We start from the raw sequence: 12,064 nt of genomic DNA on the forward strand, positions 1-12,064 counted from the left end.
TCAATCATGGCTCCGGTAACATTGTAAGTTGTTTCTTTAACAAAACATATTGTATTTTGGTAGATAGTTGTGTATTACAAATTTCCACTTTATGGTTGTGTAAATACTATATATTATACTCCCACACCTACCATAAACAACATATTCTCTCTCAACCACATATTTCATGTTGAGTTGTTCATTCTTTGGATAAACCGAATTATTCAATTGGACAATTTGGTTTGAATGTTCAGATTTTGGGATTGAATTCCATCAAAACCAAATTATTATTTTGTATTTCGGATTTTGGGATTGAATTTCACCAAGAAAGAGGCTCCTGTGAATTTCCTGACTGACCCGGCAGAAGGAAGGTCAACCCTTAGGCCGACTGACGTTTTGATTTTTGGATGTGTTGGAGTATCCCGTTTCGTAAGCTTGAGGGACGGGGGTTTCACGACGGGACAAGCTGCATTAAAAGCTGCTACATGAAAAGTCACAAAACATGAGAAACTGTGCATGAAAAATCAATACGCGTTCATACCATTTGCGTTTGATACGTTTGGTTTTCTTACGTCGGATGTGATGAAGCTTCTTAGTAAACTACAACGGATCATGCATAGCAAGGTTAAACTACCCCTATTGGGGCTTCTTGCGAACAGTCGTAGGAAAAGAAATATTAAAAAAAAGTAGACAATCTTTGGTGATCCAGTTCGTGACCATGCCTTCAGCTCACTCTAGCTTGTATATAAGGATTTCCCACGTGTCCAACTTTGTTAAAAGGAATCCTTTATTTTTATATAAAAAACTAACTTTTGTTAATAAGTGGATTTTATCTTTAATAATAAAATAAAATAAAATATATTAAAATACTTGATGTATTTTTTTCTACAAAATTAGACCAATATTGATATAGTTTTATAAATATAAAATTTCAATATAAAATAGGTTTGGTTTGATTGCCAATGAGGTAGATAATTATATTGGATTGTGTTGTATAGGTGGAAAAAACTAAAGAGAGAAATTAATTATTTATAAAAAAATTGGGTTGAATTGGGTTGTTAATGGGGATAGTTTTATATCATTTAGATTTATGGATGTAGTCTTCAAAAGAATTGACTTTACCATACAAAATGGTTTGGTGATGCAACTTGTTACCCGTTTGCCTTCTTATTCGTTGTATGATGATAACTAAAAATTTAACGATTGCATTAAAAAATTACTTTATTTATTATATATTTTGTATTTATGTAAAACTATTATTAAAAAAAAATATAATGCTTAGAACTTTATATTTAAAAAAAATCCGGATTGGTTTTCGTTTATAAAATAAGAACTGAATAGTTTAAAAAAACCAAATAGAGTAACAATTTATTATTTATTTATTTTTAATATATCTACAATTATTTATTAATATTATAAATTACTATTTTCTAAAAAGTACAAAAGTTTTCACCTAATAAAAAAATTAATATGCATTTTCTCTTAAAAATGTTGTATCTATTAAATACTAAATTATAATATACTTTCTTGGTAGTTGTTTATAATTTTTAAATTACAACTAAATAATTTGTTTTTGTTTCTTCTGTAAATAATTGGATAATACCATAAGTATATATCGTTTAAAATGTTATACCTTTTGAAAACCGAATTATAAAAATTGATCCAACCGAATTGAAATTGGATTTGATCAAATTTGAATTTAGTTTGAACAATTATAATTCATATTTTGAAAAATAAAATCAATTTGGATTTATTTAATTGGATAATATCAAAACAATCATTATCCATTCAAACTAACACCATTTTCATACACCTAAATGATAAATAAAAATCTAATATGTGTTCGTAAATTACTTGAGCCGATAAAGTTTTTATACAATTCGATCCATTTGGATTTTTCATGAAGAATCTATATACGTGGAAAACTATCATAAGATGTAATAGTTGTAGAGAACTTTATCCTCTCACACCATCCTCTATTGTTGCTAACCACATTATCTACGTTCATTTTTTTTCCTGTACTTCTAGTTCATGAAATCAAGGGAAAATATGCATTTTCTCATTCTTGTTCGTTATGGGAACATATTAGGCTGTAATTTAAACCTTCTCATACCATCGTTCCATATTATACATATCCACTTATGACTTATCCCATTATAACTCAATTAAGCCACAATATTACTTGATCCTTCTCGATTTCCACTAAACTACTTCCCCATACGTCGTTGAGTACCTCTTAGTCGATCAACAAATGCTCACCGACATGTATCCACCATACACTGCAATGAGTTTTAAGTGAAACCCTATTCATGTAAAGAAGCTCAAGAAGAGCCAAGAAGTCCCATAAGATCAAATTACAGATATGAGAAGGATTGCAATAGACAACCTCATGCAATATGCTTCGTAGTGAACCCCTCCTCCCTCACGATGTTGGCTTGATCTAGCAACGGCTAGTTTTATCGTCGTTTGTCATAGATAAGAAAAAAAATTCTAATAACTCACCTAGTTAGTTAGTAATTAATAGGAGCAAATATGGGTGATTTCCAATTAATAAATGGGGAATTGCAGGTACAATAACTAGTTACGATTTTAGCACTAGTTCACATGGGTGTTCCTTTCACAACAATAATGATTTTAAGTCATGTAGATTGGTATCAAGTGTAATTTTGTTATTTCCACGTGAATTTGAATCTATGCAAGTTTAGTTATTACAAAAAAGCAGGCGCATTAAATAAGTTCATTATTCTTGACTTCGTGTTTCATACGCATCTTATACTTTGTCATATATAATCGGTGAGTTGATAAGATAAATTATCCTTTCGTATATTATTTTTCTAAAAAAATTGGTGATAACATATTCATAATTTCATATATTTATATATCCTTCGAATGTATAGAAGGGATACGGTTACATCATATATTCTTATACATATTGTCTCATCCAAAAGAAGCATAACATTATATTTCTAATAAAATGCATCCTTATAACAGTAAAACAATCCATAATTGGCTATAAAATTTCCTTTCTAATAAATATTTTTTTTTTGCTACTTGTCACACTCTAATTCAATTTGTTAAATGTTATTTTGTGATTATTTTGAATTATATATTTTTTTTTCAACATGTAATTTTATAAGTTTTATATTTTATTAAATTCACATAATATTTTAATATAATAATTACAATAAATGTAGCAAATAAATAGATATTAATTTCTTTAATAAACTTACGTTTTAATTTCAAATTTATAAAAATTAAAGCTCATCAGTTTCTTTTCATTATTTAAATTTAAAAAATAAAAAACATTTCTATTAAAATAATTCATCATTTTTCTTATAAATTCAAAGTTCTTAAATATTTTGACCTTTACATTTAACTTTTTTTTTTTTAAATTAACCAATGTAATACATGAGTCTCACAACTAGTACATAATATGACAGTTTTAGCTGCTATGATGAAGAGCTCCCTAGTTATAATTAATCGTTTAAAACCAAAGCATCTACCTAGATTTTCAATCGTATCCAAGCCAAATACCTCGATGATTGATTCATCTAGTAGATGTTATACCATGTTCAAATGTCACATGAGTCTAATGGACCAAGGAGACACGTAATGTGATGTATACAACATGTGTGTATGTAGACCAAGTCTTGGAAGTTGTAGTTTGGTCATAATTTGTTTTGAGGCGCTTTTGGATTCTAATTGGTCAGGGTTGAAGTTAAGAATAGCAAATTTCAAATAACAACAATAATTGAGAACAATCTTTAAAGAGTTTCGAGCTTTTGATAAAACATTTATAGTAATTGAAATTGAGGGGTTACCTCTTTGTTCTTGGTCCAATAATAATTTCAAGAAGCTAGCAAGTGCATGGGGAAGATGGTATCTTTTATGCTATTCGAGTAAGACAGATCTCAGCATGGTCTCATGTTATTTCCAAAGATGAGATTCATTTGGTGGATACAATTAAGAAAAAGATCAAGGAAATGATCATGATGAGGACGAGATACATGAGAAAGACCGCAAAAGCTCGAATGAAGTTGCAATGGTGTTTACTGAGACCTCCAAAGAAAGATAAGGACTCTTTTAGTCTAGATAAAAAAGATACAATGCAACAAATGAGGTTGGGGAGGTAGACATACCAAATGGTGCACATCAAGGGCCTACCGAGGGTTGTACAAACTCGATTTTACCTGATGTCGTGATGTTGTGGTTAGGGATGTCAAATCGGACAGTCGTGTCGCATTTTTGTCTGACACGACACAAACAACAAGGTTTTGTGTAACATAAATATGACACAACACGGTATCATGTTTTTTTTATTAACACGAAAATGAACCAATTAAAACACGATAACACGATATGATAAAGATAAAATTACATAACTATTAGTTTATTTAATTCATATTTAATCATATATAACACGACAAAAATGATGAACACAAAAAACACCACAAACACATGCTCAATCGCCAATCGTGTTAGTTTCCTGTTGATTTATGAACACAAACACGACATGAGATGACATCATATTTTTTTAAACTTGATACGAACACGACAAAAACACAAATTCAAACTTTGATTTCATCCCGATTTCGTTTCGTGATATGTATTTTTGTTTTGACGTGTCATAACTTGACACCCCTAGTCGTGGTCTCCGATGACACAAATAAAAAGGATTTGTACTTTGTCGAGCATGAGTCAGGATCGAGATTTGATGGGGTATAGTTTACATCTCCAGTTAGTAGTGTATCACGCTCGGTGGTGAGTCTAAAATATAAACTCATGTGGTTCACTATTTAATTGATACTGATAGAAAATGAAAAAAAAAATCAAAAAACTACTAGTTGTGGTTCCGGATCAGATCGTTAAGCAATAAACGATTACTAGGTGCGATGTTGCATTCTTGTGTTTGTGACTTGCTTGTGTTATGGGAATAATCAAAATACTATTTTTTTATAATATTTTTTTTTTCTAACCTAATTTTGAATGTAGTGGTTATTTCTTTGGGTGATATTTTATGTGCATTTAGTTTTGGGATAATGAAATATAAAATGTGGACTTTCAACCCTTGATTTCTTTTTATTTTTTAAACCAAACAAATTAAGGTATGTCACTAAAAAAATTAAGGTCGCAATAGATTTTAATATATAACTTGTAATAACATTTTTAAAATAAGGTAGATCAAGTGATCTATTTTTTTAATTAATTGGACTCTCGCTCAAAACTAGGGTAAGAAGTAGAAGAAAGAAAAAACATCATAAATGGTCTCTGTGTTTTCCCAGATTCTGAAGTTTAGTCCCTGTGGTTTAAAAATTTCATAAATGGTCCCGTGCTTTCAAAACTTTTGACAGATGGTCCTTATTGCTAACTCCGTTAAGTTTTATCCGTTAACTAAAGGGCATTTTAGTCATTTCACACCACAGGGACCATATTTGATCTTTTTCGGTTATTTTTTTTAAAAAAGAAAAATCTAAATATAATTATTTAATATATAATCTCTCTCTCTCTCTCTCTCTCTCTATCTATCTATCTCCAAGCCACCTCCTCTCTCTCTTTCTTAGCTCATGTCCGACAAGAAAAAAATTGTCCGAACTGCCACTGGTGAAGAATCACTCTCAACCACGGTAAACCACCAAGAAACACCACTGCCAGCACCCATTTTCCCACCTTATACCTTCGACAATTAGCAGCCTAAGCCACATTTCCATGTTGCGACCCACTGCTGCTCTTCTTCCCTTCGCTTTATCGCTGCCAACAACTAGAACAAGACCCACAAAGGGTCGTCGGAAAAGAGAGACTGCTCCTCTCGTTTTGCGACAACCCAGCCATCCACCACACCTTCTACAACTTCTTTTTCCTTATTTGACCTACAACTTAAACTACACATACATAAATACAATTAAACTTGAAAACCACCAAATTTACAACAAAATTTGAGTCCAAACACCTTCTGCAACTTCTTTTTCCTTATTTGACCTCCCATGGAGAGTCCAAACTCATATGTGGAGTCACCGGAGCACCAGAATCACAAGACCCCCAACATATAAAGACAACTGAATAAACAGTGAGAGATAAACATCCACATACAAATCAATTTATGGTAGGATGAACACCCACACACTAACTCAAATTGATTTACAGAAACAAAAGCAAACATGATTTTAGTTTTTTATTCGAATTTAGGATTCTGATTCTTAAGTTACCATTGAGAATAAAGATCACAAATGATTTCCATTGAGTTTATATTGAGGAAGAAGAACCGGAATGTGCTGGTTGTGATCGGAAAACCGAGATGGGAGGAAGTGGAGTTATAAGTACCAGAATATGAAGATGTGTTCATCCAAGAATCAAATGAGTGCTTGTTTATAATGAAATCGTAGGCAGATCCTAACCGGATGAATTCGAATAGCCCTAGAAATCGTAAGTGGTTCCTGATGAAATTGATGTAGGAGATCGGTCAACCTTCTTCTCCACCACGACACCATAAAATACCCTAAATGGGAGCGTCAAATTAAATGTCCAAAAAATCCAACTGTAAGCATCACTATGTATCGTAACTTGGTTTCTAGTTTCGATTTGGGTGAACCACGAAGCCATTAGCAGCTGGCCGCAGCGTTTGCAGATGGGTGTTGGAGCTTGGCACCAACGCGTCCATGGCAATGGTTAATAACGCGCTGGCGGATCCGGTGGCAAGGTTCGAGGTCTGGTTTTCTAGCCATGGAACCAGGTCGTCGGCGTAGAACTCCATTTGGGATTTGCCGTAGGGGAGGAATGTGGCTTGGTTGACTATTTCCTCAAGAGAGGGAAACAAAGTAGGGGGAAGCAGGCGTCAAAGAGAGAGAGAGAGAGAGAGAAAGAGAGAGAGAGAGAGAGACCCCTTTGTAAATAAGAGAAAAACTTCATAAATCGTCCTTATGGTGTGAAATGACTAAAATGTCATTCAGTTAACGGATAAAACTTAATGGAGTTAGCAATAAGGACCATCTGTCAAAAGTTTTGAAAGCACAGGGACCATTTATGAGATTTTTAAACCACAGGGACTAAACTTCAGAATCTGGGAAAACACAGGGACCATTTATGATGTTTTTTCTAGAAGAAATATCTCATTCATTTCCTAATGTAAAGATATTTTTGGTTAGCTTCTTGCTATTTCATTTTTTTGTAATAAAATATTATGTCGTTCAAAAATAATATATCAATCATTTTCACAAACATTGAATGGTAGAAGGAGAGGTAATAATAAAATCACAATTTAAAATAAATGAATGAAATGGTATTTCTTTCATAGATAACTAGGTGGGGAATCCCTACGTTGCGGGGGTCGGATGCGATAATTTTTTTTGTTGTTTGTTCTTTGTAAATGTTATTTGATCAACTATTTGTTTATAGTTTGAGTTGCTCATTCTTTTCCTCTTTAACTGGTCTGTAAATAAATAAATAAATAAATAAATAAGGAAAAAAAACCATCAACGAATCTGTAAGCAAAGTAAGAAAATTGTTAGATGACCCTCTTTAACTGAAATATAATTAAAATGCAACACATTTTGACAAATTTTGGCAATGAAAATCATATATCATAAACCAAAATAACCAACATTGCATTCAAACGCTAAAACGGAAAGTATATTAGGAAAGTATATTAGCAAGTAACTTCTACATGAACAACAGGTTATCATAAAGATTGAGAATGAAAATGACCTTTTAGTAGCTTGGCCTCCTATATTCCACCTTCCACCTCCACCTGCAAGCTCCAATGATGCTCCTCCATCCATCCATCCTTTAAAGGATACAATAGTATTAGTCACAAATGACATACAAAATCTAAAACAAATAAATACAAAAAACATGAAAATAAATAAAGCTAATTTGATTGAGGATGTAGTTGATGGAAGTGCAACAAAAATGTGGGTAAAGGTAATGTTGTCATTTGGCTTTAACAAATCATTTGGCGATATGTTGATATTTTTTGTGGCTAAACTAATAAGAGTTAATTCACTACATAATATAATTAATTGGCCAAATTAATAAAACCGGTAATGTATAAATGTCTTCAAATCTGGAAAAAAAAAAAAAGACCTAAACATTATCTAGTAATTTTTCTACATTTTTGTTGATATATTTCCTTAAGGACCAACAAAAAAGTTATTAAACAAAGTTATAGTTATATCGAGGCGGTTAATGGTTAAAAAATGTAAGAACCAGAAGTGATTTTGCTTGGCTCCTAATTGTCGGTTCCGATTCCAGCATTGCAAGTTGCAAAGATTGGTATCCAGTTTTCATGTTCACCTTGTTTTATCTATTTTAGAGATGGATTTGCTGAGTTTTTGTTGTTCCTCCATAACAAAAAGGTATCATGAGCTGCAAAAAAATCATCACATAAAAAGAAATTATGAGAATAGAGGTAAGCAAACACTAAATAAGTAACTAATTTATTTAATTAGCAAAAGTCATTTGGTAATAAGAAAAGGGAAGGAAGTTGCACAACATAAACAATAGTAATATATGGAGAAAACGTGATGATAGAAACACAAAAAGTTGGCCTAAACAGAGAAACTCGTGGAGAATAGATCCAAAGCATCATATGTATTTTGCAATTTTCATAAAATTGAAGTTGGTATTATTCATCATCAAATTGATTTACCATATTTTTCCTTTGAATCGAAGTTGTACGTCACATTCCAAGAATTGCAAAGAACAAAAATATTTTTTTTATCAAGAACAACATTAAGGGACCCAAAAAATTTTAAATCAATCCAAACTAAAATTTTTGTTAATGCATTAAAGTGTAAAAAATGTATCAATTATGGTCGTTGTCATTACCTGATTGGATTTCAAGTATGCGATGTTGGGTAAGTAAGGCTCACGGATGTCTTCTAGATGTACTTCTCATCATACATTCTATCCAACAATGCTTTAATGACTACCTCATAAAACAACTATAAAGTAAAACCCATGCAAGTTCTTTAAATTTCAGAAAATACACCAATTCAATTAATAGAAGTTGAAAATTAATAGAACCTGGGCAACAAATTGAATTTACTATGTCAACTATATGACCATATCTATATTTGGTCCTAATGAATGGTATTCCATAAGCTCCAACTCAACACCATGTTGTATTCAGACTAAGGCAAGTAATTTGAACCTTTGGTTCCCTGTTGTTGTTATGAGACTACTATTATTGAATTCAAATGGAAGCTTTTAAAACTAAATTTATACAAACTCACCTATATATGTTGTCATTTTCGCGCAAATTTCTAAACATCATCTAGTGAGACAACAGCTGATACATATAGAAAATTTGTTTCGTTTGTAGACAACACTAAGGTTGTTCTTGAACCCACAACACCGGTTGACGTATTTGAGTACTTTCATCGAACACTTGCGTGGAATCTTCCAAAGTCCACCTGAAGACAGAATTTCTTTGTGCAAGGACCTAATTTTCAATTCAAATCAGCAGAGCAAATATAATTTAATAAAATCACAAAGAATTAGACATTATTAGTTACCTGATCCGAGATCAAAAACCCGAAGGCGGAAGAAAAGGAAGCGAGCAGCAGAACACCATTTGATTGAAAGAAGGGAGGCGGTGTGTTGTGCTCTACCCACCAACGCTGGGGATTTCAAAATTCTGAAAAAAATTCCTAAAATCAATGCGAAAACAAATTTGTCAAACCAGAGGCTGAAATCAATTTATAGACTGTGGGAATCAGTTGGAATATATAAGAGAATATGGGGAACCCGAACAAAGATCTTAGCACATAAACTTATTCATAAGCGAACAGTAATAGAAGAGACAGATTTGGAGGAAACTAATTAATTTTACCCATTAAAGCTTCGGAGCCAAGATAAACACCAGAATCTATGAAATGACGGAGTTTACGGGCCCACAACAACGAAGAAGTCGGAGGAATCTTCCTGGACGGCACCGATGATGCATCAATACCTTATAACCTCTGTACGTCTGAGAATGAAATCGATTTGAGGTATTACAAAATTGATTCGATACCTGAGAAGAAGAAGGCGATGGTGGTTTCTTCTATGGTGGTCGCCTGAGTTGGAGATAAACTGGAGCGCAATGGTTTCAGGTGAGGTGGCGATTATAGCCATGAACGGTGGTGATGTTGGGAAGATCTGTGAAGAAGACAGAACTTAAGCGGAAGACCTTGGGAAGCGAAAACTAAACTAAACATCGAGAATCGTTAAGCCGTAGATGAAAGAAATTACCTTACCAGATAGAGGTGGAGGTCGGGTGGGGAAAGTCGTCGCTTGGAAGAGCATTAAACCATGGAAGGAACTGGAAGGCAGAAGTCCATTTATGGAGGCGGTGGATTTGCAGAGGAGCGAAAGAAAGGAACGACAAAAACCTGTGGAAAAAACGGTGGTTTCAAGCAGAAGGTTTGGATGAAGCGATGACCATGGTTAAGGAATTAAACCCACCCTGGTTAGACACTGTTCCTAAGAAGTGCTCCCCTTTAATATATATATATATATATATATATATATGATATGTAACATTGAAATTAAAAAGGTGTTGGAATACAAAATGAAGGGAAGAAAACAAGAACTTAAAATTTTTATAATGAGAGTGGGTGATAGTTAGTATCTGAATTATTTGTAGTTAAATATACGTGGTATTCAGGGTAAGGAATGAGATTAGTAAGCTCTGTCTTGAGAATGGTATTAATTTTTTGGGAGAAAATGCTTCTAACTAGTGTGGATATTCTAAAAGTCCATGGTGTTTTAGGAAATTATCAGTTCGATTTACAGCTCAAGTGCTCATGGTATATCACGCGGTATCATTTCTATTTGGGACGTTGCTATTTTAGTAAAAAAAAATAGAATCGTATGTACAAATAAGGTGATGATTGTAAAGAGTGAATGGGTTAAATACAAAATTTTCTTGTTTTATGATGGATGTTTGTGCTCCACAAGACATTCGTGTCAAATAAACTCTTTGGAACTTTATTCTTGATTTTATGAACCATAATTCGGGGAATTTTGTGTATTTAGAGACTACGATTTAGTATAATGATGAAAGAAGGGATTCTAATTTTTTTTTTTTTTTTCAAAATACTGGATCCTTTTAATAATTATATATAAGAGGTGGGCTAGTGGATATCCATATGGGAGGGATTAATTTCACAAGAATTAGTAAAATGGAGATAAAATGAGCAAACTCGATTGTTTCTTGGTTTATATGCAGTTGATGGACACTTTTTATGATATTTTGATTAATGCTTTTGAAAGATCTTTTTTTTTTTTTGAAACGGAAAAGATATTATTAAGGGTCATCATTTAGCCAGAAACTAGATGAAGCCCAACAGAAAAAAGAAAGCAGTGAAACATGCAAAGTTTTATAAGTTGCAATAAAAAAGGAGAAATTCTCCATTCACACCATCTAATAGTGTCCATCGAGCCCCTATGTTTTACCCAAAAGTACACCAGTGATTGAATGTCATCTGCTACTTTGGTGGGAATTAATTTCACCTGTTTGAAATTTCGATCGTTACGAGCTTTCCAAATGCACCATCATTTCGTAGCAGATCATCGTAAGAATTCTTCGTTTTTTCGGGCAGTGGCCCCATTTAGAGATGAACTCTAGTAGTTTCATAAGGGTGTTTATGGGTCCAAGGTTGATGCCACACCATTTCAAGATCTCGTTCCTCACTGAAAGGTTTCTTTCTAACCATCGTTTTAGAGAGTGTTTGTTTTAACTTTTAAAATGATTTTTACTTTTTATCTTTTAGAAAAAGTCAAAAAGATGTTACTTTAAGTGAAAATGACTTTTGGAAATGACTTTTCCAATAGAGTAAATTGAGCATTTTTGAAAAGTCACGATTATGTGATTTTTCTTAACTTTTCAGAAGTAAAAATATTAAATTACCAATATACCTCCATTTATCTTAATTAACTCTTCATTCACAACATATGTTTCCCTACTCTCTCCTAAAAGTTAACCCAAATATATTAACTTTTAACTTTTTCTCTTCAAAAGCTAATCCAAACACATTTTAAAAAACAATTTTTGTAAAAAGTCATTTTACAAAAAGGTCGTTTACAAAAAGGACTTTTGCCCCATAAA

General features: G+C 32.5%; 1 long non-coding RNA gene across 2 annotated transcripts; it reads right to left on the minus strand.

Moving 5' to 3' along the window:
- Positions 1-7,592: 7,592 nt before the first annotated feature.
- LOC145018494 (uncharacterized) lies at positions 7,593-10,366 on the minus strand. Of its 2 annotated transcripts, none has more exons than XR_013667036.1 (6): positions 10,212-10,366; positions 9,989-10,113; positions 9,489-9,897; positions 9,207-9,415; positions 8,266-8,337; positions 7,593-7,756 (listed from the first exon to the last, which is right to left on the minus strand). It is a non-coding gene; the product is annotated as an uncharacterized LOC145018494 (long non-coding RNA). The 2 variants fall into 2 exon arrangements; XR_013667035.1 differs by having other exon boundaries at positions 10,207-10,366.
- Between the last annotated feature and the right edge of the window lie 1,698 nt (positions 10,367-12,064).

Source organism: Lactuca saligna, chromosome 9, assembly GCF_052625555.1.
Source record: "Lactuca saligna cultivar CGN05327 chromosome 9, ASM5262555v1, whole genome shotgun sequence".
Lineage (NCBI taxonomy): Eukaryota > Viridiplantae > Streptophyta > Magnoliopsida > Asterales > Asteraceae > Lactuca > Lactuca saligna.